Raw genomic sequence first — 19,531 nt, 5'->3', positions numbered from 1 at the left:
AGAGAGAGAGAGAGACGGAGAGAGAGAGAGAGAGAGAGAGAGAGAGAGAGAGAGAGAGAGAGAGAGACAGAGAGACAGAGAGACAGAGAGACAGAGAGACAGAGAGACAGAGACAGAGAGAGCCTTCTGTACTGTATATTAAAGCCTATATATGTGTGGTGGTTTTATGTGATGGAAACAGCCGTAAGAGAAAGTGCTCTTCACGGTCGCCATGGGAGGCGCAGATGGCCCTTTGAGGGGAGACGAGTCAGCACTCCCACCAGCTGTCACTCCAACGTTGCTGCCTTCCTCTGACACTAAATCCACCTGACAGGTAGGTACCACAATATGGGAACAACGTACATTCGGCCACTATGTGTGTGTGTGGGTGTGTGTGTGTGTGTGTGTGGGTGTGTGTGTGTACACGTCTATGTGTGCACATCTGTGTGTGCTTGTTGTGTAAGCGTGCGTGCACGTGCGTGCATGCGTGCGTGCATACGTACTTACGTGCATGCAAGTCATCTGTGGGTGAGTGTGCTTGTGTGTGCACTGGCTTTAATGTGTAAACATGTTCCATGAAAATGTCTTAGCTGTGGTGTTGTTTTTGGCCCGAGGAAAGCAAAGCATGATTCATGTAGTGGTTCATACATATCTGGCTCTGCACCAGTTGGTAGGTGCATCCTCCTTTTGCATCCTTTATGCAAGCATGCTGCATGTGCCGTACACCCTCATTAGCTGTGAATAAACAAGGATGGCCTACATCCTTCTTTTCCATCCTTTATTTAAGCCTGCATGCTACACCCTTGCGAGTTGCCTTTTGCATCCGTCATTCAAGCATGTACGGTACTACACCCATGTGTGCTATGGACAAATGCAGACAACCTACCAAATAAATACCAAGTTTATGGTATTTAAGCTTGCACACTACATACTCATGAGTCGTAAATGAACCACGATGGCTTGCATCGATCTTTAACATCCTTTATTTAAAGGTGAACTGTGTGATATTTCCAGAATTCAGGCTCTCCATTTGCATATCTTACCTTTTTCATGAATATTTACCACCACCATCAAATTCTAAGGATTCATTATGACTGGGAAAACTGCACTTTTCATACATGAAAAGGGGATCATCTCCATTGTCTGCCACTTTGAATGTACAGAAACAGACATTTTTAGCTACAAAACTTACTGTACTTTGGTCATAGTAGTAAATATTAGTTCATTATTGAGTAAATATTCATGAAAAGATCAAATTTGGCAGTAGGGTTTCAATGAGCAGCATAGTTGCAATACCTACTCTGGCCACCATCCTACACAGTGCACCTTTAAGCCTTCATACATCACTCATACTCAGTACATACTACCTAGATACTACACTACTGGTGTAAACAAAGAATGTATGCCATCCTTTTGTATTGACATCATTCAAGCAAGTATGCATGCTATTTTCTCAAGAGCTGTGAATAAACAAGCCAAGCTTGCATTCAAATTTAGCATCTTTCACTACGCTTTGTGTCATCGGCGGGCCTGCTCACTATTTTCTGAAAATCCTCAACTACATCATAACAACATTGCTATGACATTACTGAGAGCCTTAAGTATCAGATTAAGACATAGCCATTACAATTTTGGTGACCATAAGGTTGTAATAGCCCCTACGCAAAGGGGTTAAGTATGCCTACTACATGCTCTAAAGCTGTAAATAAGCAGGTATACCTCTTTTACAGGCTTTGTTAAAGCATTCACATCACATCACCATGTCCAAAATTTGTGGTGAGCTGTAAAACAAAGATGGCCTGATCCTTGGTCAGTAATAAATCTTTGGGTGTGTTGATGGATGTGTCCTTGACAGCTTCTGCACATTACAGTAGAAGGTCTAATAAAAATGAAAATGGATGGCAAAGCCTCATGCTGGTGCCTCTGGTTTGGTGAAAATCAGGTCAAAAGTTGATGGACTCACACAGCCAGTCAACCGGAGAACATGCCTTTGGCTCCTTCGCATGGAGGCATAAAAAGTAGAAAAAAGAAAAAAAGTAGTGTGTACTATTATGCTTTTTACAAGGTTTATGGGCTTTAGACTATTTAAAATAAAAAGGGCTACTGTATATCAAAGACAGTTCTAATTTGATGACCTTCCAAAAGCTTAGTAAGACTCTTGGGTTTATTTTGTATGTTATCTGTTTAACTTGTGCGCTTATAGTGTCAAAAGACAGCACAGTCCAATAGCTTAATGTGACTGATATGGTTTATTCCTTTATGATGACATTCTTGTAGCGTGGCATGACCCACACGGCATTTGTAAAATAGCCAGAGACAACGCAGTGTCAAATCAAAGTACTACACTATGCACATCAAACACAGGAATAATTGTGTGTGTGTGTGTGTGTGTGTGTGTGTGTGTGTGTGTGTGTGTGTGTGTGTGTGTGTGTGTGTGTGTGTGTGTGTGTGTGTGTGTGTGCGTGTGTGTGTGTGTGTGTGTGTGTGTGTGTGTGTGTGTGTGTGTGTGTGTGTGGAGTAGAGTAGAGTAACTTTATTAATCCCCAGGGGAAATTAAGGAAGGAAGGTGTGTGTGTGTGTGTGTGTGTGTGTGTGTGTGTGTGTGTGTGTGTGTGTGTGTGTGTGTGTGTGTGTGTGTGTGTGTGTGTGTGAGAGAGAGAGAGAGAGAGAGAGAGAGAGAGAGAGGAGAGAGAGAGAGAGAGAGAGAGAGAGAGAGAGAGAGAGAGAGAGAGAAATTGAGAGAAATAGAGAGAAATAGAGAGATAGAGAGATAATGAAAGAGAGAGAATGATGTGTGGGTAGGTGAATGTACCAGTGAGTGAGTGAGCGTGGGTTTGTAGTGTTGGGTGTCATAGGCAGATTCATTCATCAAGAGCAGCGTTGACATCACGGTGAGAAGTAGTTGTCACAGGATCTCATTCATCACGCGAGCGCGTTCTGACTCATTTCCTGCCTCATTTCCTGCCACCACAGGTTTATTCCTGCTACTAACGCCCCTCCTCTCCAGCCACCCTCTATTGTTGATGGAGTGTGTGTGTGCGTGCGTGCGTGAGTGCGTGCGTGCATTGCGTGCGTGTGTGCGTGCGTGCGTGAGTGCGTGCGTGCATTGCGTGCGTGTGTGCGTGCATGTGTATTGGTAGGGTCATCCAAATCTTCATCAACAACAACGAGAGAGAGAGCAGGCAGGAACCCATCATACTCTCCGTAAACACTTTTTTGTCTCGCTGAAATATGTGTGTGCTGACATTTTTGCAGGATCTTTGGAGGTCACGTACTGTGTTTGTGGTGTTGGGGACTCAGCGGTTGATGAAGCCTCCATGCCTGGCTGAAGCTTTCATCTGCTGTGGAGTGTAAACAGAACATAGATGAGATATTCTGAGGTCAGGTTACTTAATCCAGGAACAGAACAACTGATGGTTACACTTTACTTGACACTGGCGTCACATGTATGACATAACAGTGTCATAATGGTGTCAGAACAGTGTCATGACACAGTCATGGACGAGTCGTAAACATGATGTCAATGTCGTAAACGTTTGATGGTCATGGTCATTTGACATTGACATAATGGCACATGCCTGACATGCCTGCATTACGACGCTGTTATGACACTGTTATGTCATATGTATGATGCTGATGTCAAGTAACGTCTTACCGAACTGATTATAAATCTAAGTTCTGAGTGTACTAATGTTGGCTGGTTGAAGGTAGTCTTTGGGAGTTGGAGGCAGTTCAGCTGCAACATCGGATTTCATGTGTCTTCTTTTTTCATCACCTGAAATAATCCTTCCTGTGTGTACCTGTACTTGTCATTTCTACACCATTCTCCTTCCTCCCACCTTCTCCTTCTTATAAATCTTAGGTCAGAACAAAGACAAAGACCACGTGAAGAAAAAAAAAACCCTGAATAATGAGGAATCGCTGGCCACTGGTCAGGTTCACTCTAGGATAAAGTGCAAGGCAGAACACATTGCTCGACTCGTTGCAGGAAATGAAAACTTGGCAGTAATCAGAGAGGAGAGTCCTGATGATTCACTTGTGGATTAAGCCTTTCTTGCCTCACATGCACCTGTATTACTGAAGGCTTATGCATCGCGAAACCTATTGACTCCGGTAAGCTCACGTTAGGGTCATTTGAAGTAGCTCCAGGTAGGCGGAGGGAGGCAGTTCACACCAGTCTTTCAGTCCACATCCGTCTTTATTCTTCGATTTGAATTATTCTTGCTTTTGATCAGTGTAGTCTGCTCTACAGTTGTCATGGTTGCAAGTGTGATCTATAAAGTCTTTTTATTCATTTTTTTCTGCACAGCAACTTGTTCAGTGTTAATTAAACACTTGAGATCATTCAGAGGAGTGTACAATTTGACTCTCGGTTTTGAATTATCCTGTGCCTTCAACCGAATCAGAACCACATCTGATACTGTCAGTTTGATGTGCAAAGTCCTGTTCTAATTAAGACTTTTGGTTTGACCCTCTTCTTCTCTTCTACAATGAGAATTTACAAAAAAGCCACTCACACTTTTCCTCTCCACTGTAGAAACACAAATATAACTTTAAAAAAAATGATTCCAGCTATTACTTTTCAGTTCTTTGTGCTGCCCTGCCTGTTTTTACAAGGGTCTCAAATTATTTTTACGAGGCTGTTTCAATTTGACTCTTTGCTGGCGAGAGATTTAAACGAGTGTCAGCGTGACTACAGTGCAAGTGCAGCTTTTTTTACGAGACGCACCATTAAAATAGAGAACAGCAGAGGGACATCGCTGTTGTTGTTGCTTCTCCACCCCCACCCCATCCCTGAGGCACTGTCATTTGGAAACAATATTTATTTGCCTGTTATACCAACTCTCCTGACCGCCCAACTCCTCTGGAAATTTAACGTTTAGTAGGCATGTGCATCTCATTACAAATATGTATTGAACGTGTTGTACGTAGTCCATTATTTGGCACTCATGGCTACCTTTACATGACATTTTTAATTCCGAATTAATAATTGAAGATTAAATAGCTTGAGTTGACTTTGATCTAGCATTTCATTCCGAATTAAAAAGTGTTTTCATGACGTTTCCAAAGCGGAATTAAACTGTTTTCAGAATGAATTCTGAATTAAATGTCTCATGTAAGCGTAGCCAGTATAGAAGCACTGATAACACGGCATGTTCACTCGATTTCATTGTTCATAATTAACACAAACTGATATTAAAAATAATTCTTTCTGATATACCGGTAACTATGACTCTCCAACTTCAAGTCATGTCATGTCATGAGTGTTGTCATGAAGTGTTCATGTCATGCACCTCACTTCCTGTGCAGCGATACGTTAGCTCCAGTGTGTTTCGTTCCAGCAGAAGAAAGGCAGACCTTCAAAGAAAGAAAGCAGGTCTGTGGGGAGAGGATTCTTTTCCTTGCTTGTGTGCAAGAGACTTGAGACTTGAGATATCATTGCTGTGGTTCCTCTGTCTTCCTTCTACCTGATGCTTTGATGCTCTCTGTAGCTTGCAACTCGTCGCGGTGGGAGGTCTCTGCCCTGGCTTCACCACAGACTATCTCTCTTTCTGTCTCTGTCTCTCTTTCCCTCTATCTCTCTCACCCTCTCCCTCTCCATTTCTCAACCCTTGGCTTCTCCCACTCTCCCTCAGCACTCCACCCTGTTCATGTCTTCTCTTCCTGTTTGTCTTTCTCTGCATCACTCTCTCACACTCTCCCTCTACCTCTGCCTCTCTGTCTGTCTATCTTTCTGTCTCTCTCTGTCTATCTCTCTCCCTCTTCTCTCTCTCACCATTCCTCCCCCCTTCTCTCCATCTCTCTCAACCTCCTTCCATCCTGCCGTTCTCTCCCCACCCTCCTCCTCCTCCTCCTCCTCCTCTTCCTCCACCTCCTCCTCCTGCACCTCCCACCTCTCGTCTCCTCTCCTCTCCCCTCGCCAGGCCGTGGGTCTCGCCGAGGCCCCTTTTGATTGCAGTGTTTAATGAGAGGCAGCCACCACGGAGAGAGCCCGGACAGGAAATCCATAAGCTGAAGAACAGTAAACCCTGCACCCCATTAATCACTGACAGGCTCGGCTCCTCTATGGCCTTCACCACTGACACACACAAAAACCCCTCTCTTCCCTTTTTAGCCGCCCAGAGCTATGCTCTTCTGCTCTGTCTTACCTTGCCTTGCCAATACTTAGGGCCGCTTACAGCTTTTGCTGGGCCCAGGAGAAAGTCATCTGAAAGAGCCCCCCTTCCAATACATACAATGTAATGGACACCCAATTTTGGGCCCCATCTGCATCTGGGCCCAGGACAAATTACCCCTTTGTCCCCCATGTCAGCGTCCTTGCCTATACTATCTCCCTGCCCAACCAGCCCACGGCAACCCTTCAGCTAGTCAGCTAGCCTGCCGTCACCAGCCAGCAGGGAAGCCGACAGGGGCTGGGGGGGCAGGACAAAGGGGTCAGTTGTCCCGTGCCCAGGGAGAAAGGGGGGCAATAAATTGGGTCCTCATGACATTGTATGTATTGGATTAGGGGCCCTTTCAAATGACTTTCTCCCGGGCCCTCCAACAGACGTCAAACGGCCCTGCCAGGCAGCCAGTGTATAACAGCAGCAGAGCTGAGTAGCCCCACAGCCGTCATTTACTAAACACCCCCATAACTACACTGTCTGTCCCATCGGACCCCACCATACACCACCTCCTCCTCTTCACCACTCCACTCTTCTCTATAACCACCGCTTCGGCACTACAACCACCCCACTACCATTACCAACACACACACACACACACACACCCACACACACACACACACACACACACACACACCCACACACACACACACACACACACCCCCACACACACACACACACACACACACACACACAAACACAACCACAACCTCAAGCCCCCTCCCCCAAACACACACACACACACACACACACACACACACACACACACACACACACACACACACACACACACACACACACACACACACACACACACACACACACACACACACACACACACACACACACACACTTCCATGAGGGAATTGGACTCCATTCAGCGAGCGAGCCCTGAGGCACAGGCGTACATGGCTGAAGGCATGCACCGAACAGCTCCAGTGAATTGCCCTTCATTGCTTCAGCCTGGCTCACTGCAGTAAATGACTCTAAGCCATATAAGGCCATGATGACTACTTTATTAACACTTCCTCCTTAACATGAACTCCTCTTGTTGGAGTATCTGTGACGGTGTGAACCCCACCGCACTAGTTTGATTTATTCAAGTTGATTTATTTTTTTGTTTTTCATGTGTTTATGTATAAAAGTCATTGTCCTAGGTGCACATAGGTGCTGTACTGCTTTTTGTAACTTTTGTTTTCTTGATTTATTTGTGTTTAAGTATAGGCCTGATTTACTCTCCTTTGTGTTAAGGTGGAATGCGCATGTGCCCTTAATGGGCTGAGTTCACAAGGTGCCCTCAATTGGCTACGTCAGCCTGATTGTTTTCAATTGGCTGTGTTAGCCTAGTGACTTAGTTGTGCCATATGATTGGCCAATGGTCTGAGTGTCTTGTCTATGTAAATTCCGGTGTAGGGAACTCAGGAGGCTCATTTCTTGTTTTGAAGCACATGTGTGCTGCAGGCCCCACCTGATGCGAGGTGTTTTGGTGGCTCTTTTAAGTCATGTGTTTTACTCCACCATTTTTGTTCTTTTTGTTAGTTTACCTTTTGTATGTCTTGTCAGAACCGTCTTTACTTTTGTATATAGTTTCTGCTCTTTATTGGGACTTTGGTTCAATAAACAACCATCATTTTTTTTCACCGCTATTTTTTGTGTCACTGCATTGCTCAATTTCACCTGGCCACGAGGCTACTCTACAACAGTATCCATGAAGTAGCCTGTTTTTACATCACACTAATGAGACGAGTATCTCTTGAGTAGGCTATACTGAAAGGGAACTTGCAAAGGGTGTAACAGCAGAATATATCATACACGCTCGTGTTCTTCAAGGGTGGCTGAAGCTTTTGTACAGTCTACACTTAGCTAAAATAAGCTACCGTATGTCAAATTCATCAGTTGATCAGAATGGCTAAAACTAAAATACTGGACTGAAAATTTAACATTTACAGCCTGCAGACAAAGAACTCCGTAGTGAATCAGATATTCAAATTCAATAAACCCACACAAAATATAAACTGATAGCAAAACTAACCCTGTCACCTGCTCTAACCTTGTGCCGGTCTGTATTTTCCTTGTTGCCGATTATATCCTCTTCTGTAAATAGCTTTAAAAGTGTCTGCTAAATGTACATTATAGGCTAATGTAATACTCTAGAGAGCTTGACTTTGAAAGGGTTATGGTTATGATTATCACTGTATCAACTGTATACATTTACATGGAGCAGCACACAACTTAATAAAAATTGAGCGAGAAAGCATTCCTGGACCTCGGCTGTTGACCACTGACCTCAATTTTCTCCATAACACACAAGGCTATTCCCTGTCTCCAATATCACCCACTCCTGAAGGTTTTGTAAAAAAAAACCCAGCCTGTCAGTTTTAGATAACCACTGTTACTGATGAACAAACAAGAACACAAACAATCAGAAACAGACAGTTGAGAATGCAATCTAACGGCTCATGGTATATATAGCCAAGCCAACCCTGCTACTGTAAGCAGTAAATCACACAGTATTTCAGTAAGGGAGAGAAAAACTGTAATATAAGCAGATCATGACTTACTATCCTATATATGGTCATGCATCACCTTAGTAATACTTGTTATTATGGGTTGCTACGCTTTGTTTTATTTAAAATTGTGCTACAGACACTGTTCCATGTCCTAACAAACCTTACAAGATCACTGAGGCAGAGCGTTTTAAAGATACAAACTGTAGGACAAGTTTCTGACAGCAGAAACATGTTACTTGGACAGTTAACAGCATGTAGAAACCAGTTTTAAGTTTACTGACAACTTCTGTTAATTACTTGCTTTACTATGTAAGACAACAAAGATAGTTGAAACAATTAAAACTTGCATTCTCACAGAAAATGCTGGAAGCGGGCTTACCTTTTGGGGCAGAGATGAGCAGTTTTATTTTTGATATCTCTATCCCTAAACTAAAAACAAAGTACTATTGAGAAAACAAAGCTAAAATAAATGTTGGAAAAAATCCATCCACCCAGTCAGAAGTCATGGGCCAAACAATTCAACCATCTTGGATTCAGCCATCTTGAAAGTGTTGTAGCTCCGCGTTTTGGGGATATACTAATGACATACATGGTATTTTAAGTTGGATAAGGAACACTGCATATGATATAGTTTTGAAAATCAACATGGGTCCGAGTGGGATTCGAACTCACAACCTCCATATCTGTACTCCAGCACCTTTGCCATTGATACTAAATGACATACATGGTATTTTAAGTTGGCTAAGGAACACTGCATATGATATAATTTTGAAAATCAACATGGGTCCGAGTGGGATTCAAACTCACAACCTCCATATCTCTAATCCAGCACCTTTGCCATTGATACTAAATGACATACATGGTACTGTATTTTAAGTTGGCTAAGGAACACTGCATATGATATAATTTTGAAAATCAACATGGGACTCAAACTCCCAACCTCCATATCTCTAATCCAGCACCTTCACCATTGAGCCAAGCAGCTGGCTCTCATAAACATTCCAGCAAGACAGTATCAGATTGCATTGAAGAGCTGAACAATAGACCTCTAGAACAGTAGTTGCAGGTGCTGGTTAAGAATAGAATGTTGAGAGAAAGTGACAGTTGAGATGGAACCCTATATTGGCTGCACCTGTTCTGATTGACTGTATGGCAGTTAGTATGGTGCTCTAAGGCAGAGGGCAGAATCAAAAACAGTTTCTAGGTCTTTAGCTTGCTGTTGTTAAAAAACTAAAAAGAATTGCCACATGTCCTGTTCACAGATCTTTGAACAGTCTTTGAATGAAGTTTATAGGTTAAACGCTTCAGTCACAAATGGACCTCTTGTGGAAGATGTGCTGACCTCTTCAGAAAGGCACGCCAAGAGTCAATTGGAAAAGCCATTGGGCCAGCCCTGCCGTTTTTACACACCTGGACTTTTAAAAAGTAATGGGAGTTGGGACATGATACTTTCACAGTTTGGAGACATCTCATAAAGCTCGCTAACAACGCGTCAACTAAGCTTCTAGGTGAAAGTGTTGATGTTTTATGAAAAAGCTTCCTGCACTCTGATCCCTAGAGGGCTGGAATGCCTGTCACGAAGGTTCCGTCCATTGTTTTCAATGGGGACCCAAACTTGCACAAAATCGCGAAAAACGGAAAAACGACAAGACGGACACGCTATATCAGAACAGATGACCTCCAAGCCGAGCCGGTCGTTTTAGTGTTTGAACGGTGTCTCTATCTCGAAAGGCTAGGAGGAGATCCATTTTCTATTTTTACTGCCCTGCACAAGAAAGCAACAAAGCAAGCAAGAGAGCAAGCAAGTGTAACCGAGGGTAGGTTGGAGATTTAAGTATTGAAGTGTTTTTAACGACTACGCCACTGGTGGCCTTGCACCACCAGATATACTTGTTGAACAATGGTTCTTAGACCAGGTTTTAGCAAGAGGGTTTCCCGCACACAGGTAAGTAAGTAAAGGCAGAGGCATGGGTTCAAGTGATAATACAATTATCAAGTATTTTATTTAACAGCACCAACCAGCAGACTGGTGTTGGTTCAGTTATTTTCTCTTTTTACTAACCACACAAAACAAAATCAAAATACATTAAAAGGGCAACAACTGGTTACCAAAGGCCTTACAGAGCAGCAGTGGCCTCGCTCTGCTGAAAACAAAATGACAACCATAAGCTGCAAGGTTTTGAATGTTCACATGCTAGAATGTTTACACCACACTCACAATGTTTACTAACAATTAGAAAAGCATGCAATGCAATGAACTTTCAGAAAACACACACATCATGCAATGTTATTTCAGAATCATAAAACAAAATCATGCAAGTTTGTCACACCAAGCTACAGGAAACATGATCAGTGTTAACGGTGTAGAAACACAGTATATGAACAAAACAAGTTACCTCAATGCAACCAATCTGCAGCTAAAACCGTGCCCCTCCAAGCATCCCAGGCAGTCAGAGGGAGAGCTCACTACAATAACAGCAGTTTCAACATTAGGGCGCTAGCCACAAACAAGTTATACAAAGCAAAATACTTGAATCAAAACACACAAGAGCAGAGAGAAAACATAGCCTACCTCCTGCAGCTAGGACCAAAGCAGCATTGTGACACACCGCACCAAAGTTTTAGGCGCACCCAGCATCCTCAAAACGAAACCCTCAGGGCAGGCATCCTCCATCTACCTGGAGGCCTTTCGTATGCTGCGGAAGCCAACACTTCCCGTATAGCAGCGAGGACTGGGGCAGAACGCAACAAAGGGCTTGTGGGTGACCGGTCTGTCAGAGCCCTTTTTATGAATGAGAAACTAATTGGTGTGTAGCCACCGGCATGCTACTTGGGGGTGTGTCAACAAGAGGTAAGCTATGGTGGCTGCAGTAGGACAATTCAAAACAATACTCGGGTTACACAAGCAAGCAAGCATAATAATAAACTGTACTTAGATATTACTAGAATCGGGCCTTGCTCTGCAAGCCCGCTTAATTAAGCCTATTTATTCTAAAATATCAACTGTCTGCCATCAGTAGGCTGACTAGCCACCTTGATTTTCTTTTCTTCTGCTATTGGGTGCATGCGTGCGTGCATGTGTGCATATGTGTGTGTGTGTCTGTGTTTGTGTGTGTGTGTGTGTGTGTCTGTGTGTGTGCATGCGTGCATGCATGTGTGTGTGTGTGTGTGTGTGTGTGTGTCTGTGTGTGTGTCTGTGCATGCATGCGTGTGTGTGTGCATGCGTGCACGTGTCTGTGCATGTGCGTATAAGGAGTTGGTGTAGGGGATGTGAAGGCAGACGGAACAGTTCTGATAACCAGTTTCCCGCTCTGCAAGAAGCTTGTATGCTTGCAGTATGTGTTTGCCTGCAAACATATGTGCCGGTGATTGCGTGTTTACGGGGAGCATCAGCTGTAAGCCATAACACAAACAAGCTATATAATTGCTATTGCCGATAACAGCTTGATTAGGATTTAGAGTGCATTCTTACACATGTTAATGAGCTCAAACATTCACTCTGAACTCCAGCAGCGAGACTGTGCTGGGTATTTCCTTTCTGTCTCTTTTTGATCTTCAGTTATCATCAGAGAATCGCAATATGAACACTTGCCTCAGTATCATTGCAGGCACATGCTAGTTCAAAGTTCAATTCACACAAATTAAAACGATACCCTACTTCACGTTTCACCAGTGTCAATATCTCTTCATTTTTAGTGTTTTTTTTCTGAGCGAGTAATGAGAATGAAACATTATTACCTGTTAAGATTTTTATTCAGGGCTGTTCTTCCCAAAACATGTATAGTAAATAGTACTCACTTATCCTATGTCTGTTTTTGGGAAACACAGCCCTCGTCATCTTAGTCAGAGACGTTAGGTGTTAGATGCTGTCGGACTTATTCAGTTCTAATTCTGATATAGAAATCAGATAGCCTGACCATCGCCAGACGAAATTAAAAGTCAGATGTAGTCTGGGAACCATCTACTCATTTTCTTGTAGGGGATGTGGATCTAAACTATTTTAAATAGTAGGCCTATGTAAAGCTTGATGGAAAGTTGCTTTCGCATCTGGTGTCGACATGGTTGAACTGTAAACAATCCATACGCTTCCATTTGTCTAATTAGGCCCTATATGTTTTGCCCTCCCTCCCTGTGCTGTGGTTACCTGTTACCTATCCACTGTGTGCCTTATGGCAACACAGGGCCTTCCCTGTGCTGTGGTACTGTATGTATCCCAAACTCAGGAGAAGATTTCAGCCAGAGGCTTTTCATGCTGTCCTTCGGATGGGAATGAGCACACAAGACAGTACAAATCAGGGGTGCATTTCTGGAAAGCGTAGTTGTTAGTCAGTAAGCAACTTCGGTAATTGCCAATGGGAAATTGCATTGCAACTAACAAAGTAGCTAACATAGTTAGCAACTTTGCTTTCCAGAAATGCACCCCAGATTTTCTCCAGGCTGAGAATCAGAGGTCTTGGACTCAGGAGAGGACCTCATAGGTTCCTATCCACATGAACCATTGAAATGTCCATGATGCCCCTACCCATGGTCTGCTTACTCTTCTGCAGTAATATTAAGCATTTTAAATGTTTCCTCTGGCTGGCTTATCTACGTTTACAATAATGTTAATATCATGGAAATGTTTATTTATTATTTCATGCAATATAAACACAAACATATATGCAACCAAGTACTGAGGGCATAAACATAGTCATACTCCACAGAAGGTTGAATTAGACTGTATTAAAACACTCAAAACTTTTTCTTTATTCAATATTGCAAGTTAATTAAATAGATCCTTTCGGTTTTAGTTGTACACAGAGAAAACAAAACAAAATCAAATAAAAGCTTAAAATGTTTTGCTTTGTGCGTGAGGAATGAATAAAATGAGTTTAATTACTGAAATAGATGAATTCCCCCTCGTTGTTCTAATATATTTAGATATGCCTCCTATGCCTCCCATTACTTCATTATAGCGGAAAACCTTACCCTATACGACGAAACGCAATTTAACTGACGACAACTGATCCAGACACCAAATTCCCTCTACTGCAGAGAGAGGGCCCCTTGAGATGATGTGTTGTTCTGACTGAGCTACCCATCAGAGCGAGTGATGGCAGTGAACTGGCACTCCGGGAGAGTGAAGGCAGCTTTTTGGGGTGCTCTCTCCTCTGTTTTTCTTCTTCTCTCTTCTCCTCATATCCTCCCATCTCCCATCCTTTCTGTCATTCTCTTCTTTTCTCTTCTCTTCTCTTCTCTTCTCTTCTCTTCTCTTCTCTTCTCTTCTCTTCTCTTCTCTTCTCTTCTCTTCCCTTCTGCCACTCTGGAATCTCTGGTCCACGCCTCTCCTTTCCCCACCTCTCCTCTCAACCTCTTCTTTCTCCCTTTCTTTCTCTCCTCCATTCTCTCCCCCTGGATGAGACTCTCTTCTGCTCTCTCTCTCTCTCTCTTTCTCCTCTGTTGCCGCTCAGGAATCTCTGCTCAATCTGATTACTGCATTCGTCAAGCTGCCACCCCTCCTCTGAAGTAAACAACGGCTCCAAGAGATAAGGCCCCCGGCTTCTTTTTTCACCACCTTCTTCGCAGGACAATTCGGCGAGAATGTAAATATGTCCGAGTCTCCTAATACATGCACAAGTTACACCGTCGCAAACGGCAGGGGAGATTTCAATTCAGCTTATCAGATGGATGCAAGACAAAGGTCTACATAACAATCAGGATGGGGGTTTGCATGCGACGGGAAGAGGCCGGGACCAGAGGACCAAAGAGGAGCTGAAAATGTGTCCAGGTCTGGGGGACATTAGCAGCCGGCCCTGTGGTGGTAATATGGATCAGCAGTTCATGATGCACTCGTGAATTTTCCCAATACATCACCGCAAGGCCTTTTTTACAGTCATGGATAAGCAGTTAGGGCGTCAAACTTGTAGCCCATGGTTGCCGGTTCGACTCCCGACCTGCCAGGTTGGTGGGGGGAGTAATGAAACCAGTGCTCTCCCCCATCCTCCCATGACTGAGGTACCCTGCGCATGGTACTGTCCCGTTGCACTGCTCCTAGGGGCGCCATTGGGGGCTGCCCCCTTGCACGGGTGAGGCATATATGCAATTTCGTTGTGTGCAGTGTTCACTTGTGTGCTGTGGAGTGCTGTGTCACAATGACAATGGGAGTTGGAGTTTCCCAATGGGCTTTCACTTCACATTCACATTTTCCAATTTGCTTTGTGGCAGCATCCTGGAGGTTCAGATCCCATGTGCTTGCCAGTCAGCCAGCCAGCCCAGCAGTGCTTCTGCAGCCATGGGAGCCATGGGAGTAATGGGTGTGAAATTTGTAAAAGGAAGTGTGGGTTTTCTCCACCTCGCTGCAGTCACACTCGTGTGTAGTGACACATAGTATGATGGAAATTTACAGAAATATTGCTAAGGTTGGTGGGGAGAGTTCTCCACACCTTAATAAGACATGTAATGTGCGATAAAAGGATGGTGTTTCATTTCCTGATAACAATCTGGTTGAGGATGGAAGTTAAAGCATAGGATGAAATAAAAGTACTGTAGGCTAAAGCAGTCAAGATCCTTCCAGAAAATGGTTGTTTGAGCTTGTGGTCTTAAACTAAAATGCCTCACCAGCTAACCTGCCAATCTTTCTGTGGAGTTATTTATGCTGCAGTTTTGTATCCACATCATGTCAAAGGGAGTTCATGCATGCCACGTGACAAGCGTATAACCAAGTAATAATGGCACTGATAGAGAATGGCACAGACAAAGAGAGAGAGAGAGAGCTGTTTTGAAAGCTGAAGTGTTAATAAACCGTTTGACCTAGAAGCATTTGGAAGCTGGTATACCCTTTGCATGTATGTGGCACAAGTATGTGCAAAATCCATTACCAAATGCAGAATGGAGCAAACCCTCTTTCGTAAAACATGTTGGACTTAAAGGAACAGTCCACAGATTTGATTTTCACATATTTGCATTATTTCCCAGAATTAAACATGAATGTGCGTATCATTTTCTTCTCAGTGTGTTCAACAGATGTATTAGTTTTAGAATTATTAGCATAGCTTAGCATAGTCACTGAAAGTGGATAGAACCATTAGCATCAGGCCACCAATGATCACTGGACGGAATTAAATAGCTGTTTTGCACTCTTGTGAATTTTACATTAATTTTAAAGAGGTTTATGAGTACATTTGATGATGTTTTGTTTGGTTCCATAGATTTTCATTGCTATGCTTTATATGACTATACTGTTAGGCTACTATAAACCAGGCAATGCAAACACATACACATACACACGTAGAAAAAAAACCCCTATGTATTCTCATTATTTTACCAGGGCTTAACTACATATGAGCAATTTACTGAAATGAGGTGGACTGTTCCTTGAAGGCTACATTTTCATTCCTGCGCTCAGGGAAGCTGACAGGGGGGGACAACCAGGTATGCTGTCCTGGGCCCAGGGAGAGGAGGGGCCCAGAATTGGGTCCTTATTCCATTGTATGTATTAGGAGGGGGGCCCTTTAAGATGACTTTGTCCTGGGCCCGGCCAAAGCTGTCAGCAGCCCTGCCTGCGCTACACACACTCTTACTCTGCCTGGCACATAAATATGCAGCTCAGCCTTTGCCATGCTACAAGCAGCCCTGACCTGTCAAAGATGTATCGGTTCTACCTGATTTCACTCCACCTTTCAGCCAAAAGCTGTTATATTTTTCCAAGTCAGTGTAGTCAATAGTGCTATGTGTATTTAGGTTTGTGCAAAGTAACTAAGGTCTCAGTTTTGTAAAAACGTGCCACCAGTCTGGTGAAGTGCAATTTGAAATGAAATACCTTTGGTGGATTACCTGCAATTTGCAATTTGGTGAAATTCCAGCCAGATAGGAAATTAACAATTAAGTACACTTTGACTTTGATATCTGACTTTGCATGTCAAATGAAATGGAGGGGACGCGGTGGCTCAATGAACTAAGAAGCAGTACCGTTACGTCTTTGCTGACACCCCCCTCTCTGTCTCCTACTCATTTCCTGTCACACTCTCACACTGTAAATGTATTTTTTTTGATAACTTTTATGTCACAACTACATGCCCTTAGACTGCACAAAGTGTATTACTCATGTAAAAAGTCTTTGAGAGCTCAACTGGTGAATGCTATAAAAAGAAAAGTGGACCATGTCAATGTTATTGGAAGAGCTGTAACCAACATTGATACAACATCTTGACCATATCCAGAACTGTAAAGAAAAAAATGAACATACAGTAGGCCCTATATGGCTACATTAGCCTATAACCTACTCTCTTTAGCCAACACTGGTACGTACAAACTTGTTTATCCAACATTTTAGTTTACACTCCATATTCTTGAGAGATGTTTTTTTTAGTCAGTAAGCCTACTGTATATGATGAGCGTAGCATGCTGCCACAACATTCAGCTGAAAGGGGGAAAAAATCAAGACGATCAAAAGTCAGACATCCACACATACCCATCTGCTTCAGTGTTCGGCCATTCACATTATCTCTTATACGTACACAGAGCAGATAGCAGCACCAGATAAAACGGAAAGAGCAGACCAAAAAGTATGGTAGTCTGTGGCCCGGTTGAACTCTTTGAGTGAGATATAATCACAATGACTAGAAATGCTTTTTTACTAAGAAGAGAAAAATATTTACAACTACATTCTAGTGCAGTCAAGCACAGTAGTACTATCAGAAATACCAGGGTCAACAAGTTCAACAAGAATGAGAGAATGTTAGTTCAACTCAAGTGTGTGTGTGTGTGTGTGTGTGTGTGTGTGTGTGTGTGTGTGTGTGTGTGTGTGTGTGTGTGTGTGTGTGTGTGTGTGTGTGTGTGTGTGTGTGTGTGTGTGTGTGTGTGTTGGCATGCGCGTGTATGTGTGCCGGTGTGCGTGTGTGTTTGACATAAACCAGACTTTATCTCTAGCAATAACATCTCAGACTCTGTTAAAGGAGAAAACAGTTTTGCTAACATTGGGCCCTTGATTTCATATTATCACTCACCCCTGTATGTTGTGCGTCATTTGGAGTTCTGCCAAAGATATTTGGCCATGAAACGACTTCCTATGGGCAATTTTTTGCAGACACAAACTATACTGTTTTTAATTTATTCATTACAGTACACTACCACTCCTAACCCGTAGAGCGTAGTTGGATTGCTTATTTGGAAACTTCTTAGTTTTGCGGGTAATACAGTTTTTGAAAGTCTGATAAAGGAGGATGTGACATCACGACACGAACATCCACCTTTACCAGTTTTTCAAAAAACATATTATCCACAAAACTGAGAAGTTTCCAAACATGCCATCCACCTACGTGTTATGAGGGTTAGTGTACCGTAATGAATACATTAAAAACAACATATGTTGTGCCTGCAAAAAATGACCCATAGGAAGTTGTTTCATGGATATAGCTAAACCGAATATCTTTGGCAGAGCTACAAATGACATACGTTACAGGGGTGAGTAAAACATGATGTTATAATGTGAAATGAAGTTAAAAAAAAGAAAAGAAAAAGAAAACGGTTTTCTCCTTTACTGTAAGTAAATACACTGGGTCAGCAGAGGTTCTACACATTTGGGGGCCTTTGAATTAGCCTACTTTCGCTAGCATTTACCATAGTGGGCCTGACAATTGGGGGGCCCCTACAATGGGCAAAATTGGTGGGGCCCTGGTAGCTTATTGGTAGAACCAGCTCTGAACTGACTTATTGTGAGGAAAAACTAACTCAAGTTCAAGTTCGACCTTGACCACAAGCACAACTAGCTGTATAGGCTACATTTAGTGTGGCATCCCAGCTTTTGGCAGTCGTAATAGTTGGAAAATTGGCCATAAACAAGAATAAAACACTCTGCGTGAGTAATGGGGTTATAACACTGCCAATATTTAGTCAGCACTTTGGAGTGGAGTGTTTAAGGGAGCACCACACATAGTCTAGTCTCCTGAGAAGTCCACTGCAACACCAGTTATTCAGAGACCGTGACCGTGACCATCTTTTGAAATTTTAGGTCTGGTAGGCCTATGGTAACTGCCCCTACAGAGCCCACTTCCTTCCATGCTTGTATGTTTCCATGGCTGCTGAAGGAAGAATTTGATGGTTTAGGCCTAGCTTTTTTATTTCTCTTTTGCACATTGCACATACCGTTTGTGTAGGTCTATCCTGCTAAGAATTTGTTGAGGGAATGAGGGCCCGGCCAAAGCTGTCAGCAGCCCTGCCTGCGCTACACACAATGAGTTACTTTCTATGGCCACTGTTTTTTTCCACATAAATAGCCTAAACCTCTACATGTCCTCGTAGGGAATTGTCTGGTTGTTTACCTATCTGTAGAGGCATTTGTGTATTCTCTGCAGCCTACGTCTGCTCTGACGGACACCAATAGCCATTCTCATTAATCATGAGCAGACGCACACTCACGTCAAACACTCAGCTCGTGCCGCAATTTGGAAACAAACACGTAGGCCTACTCGTTCATCTTCACCATCCACGACAGACACCCACTCTTCACGTAGCCTACAATTCATTCTGCACTCATATCATCACGGCTGATTGGTCATTTCAAGAAAGCATGTTGTGGCTTGGTAACGCAAGGAGTCAGTGAGACATTTTATCTTTGAATGCCGCGCTTCACACTCGTGGGAGTTCTGCCTCGCATAGACTACGGCCAGGACGACGCGAAATATTGAAATATGAAATAATTTGCGTCAAATGGTGAAGGAGCAGGCCAACAGTTAATATTCATAACGTTAGCGGACTATATAATTACATCGATCTCTCCTTTATGCGTAAAATATCCCCGATTTGGGAGCGAGAATACCTCACATTTATTTTTTTAATGTGTTACCGCGAAAAAACCTTTTACCTGCAACATCCACTTGAGCAAATTCCTACCGCTGGAGC

Source organism: Engraulis encrasicolus, chromosome 15 (genome assembly GCF_034702125.1).
Source record: "Engraulis encrasicolus isolate BLACKSEA-1 chromosome 15, IST_EnEncr_1.0, whole genome shotgun sequence".
Classification (NCBI taxonomy): domain Eukaryota; kingdom Metazoa; phylum Chordata; class Actinopteri; order Clupeiformes; family Engraulidae; genus Engraulis; species Engraulis encrasicolus.
The sequence above is the reverse complement of the archived record's forward strand: the minus strand, read 5'-3'. Positions refer to the sequence as shown.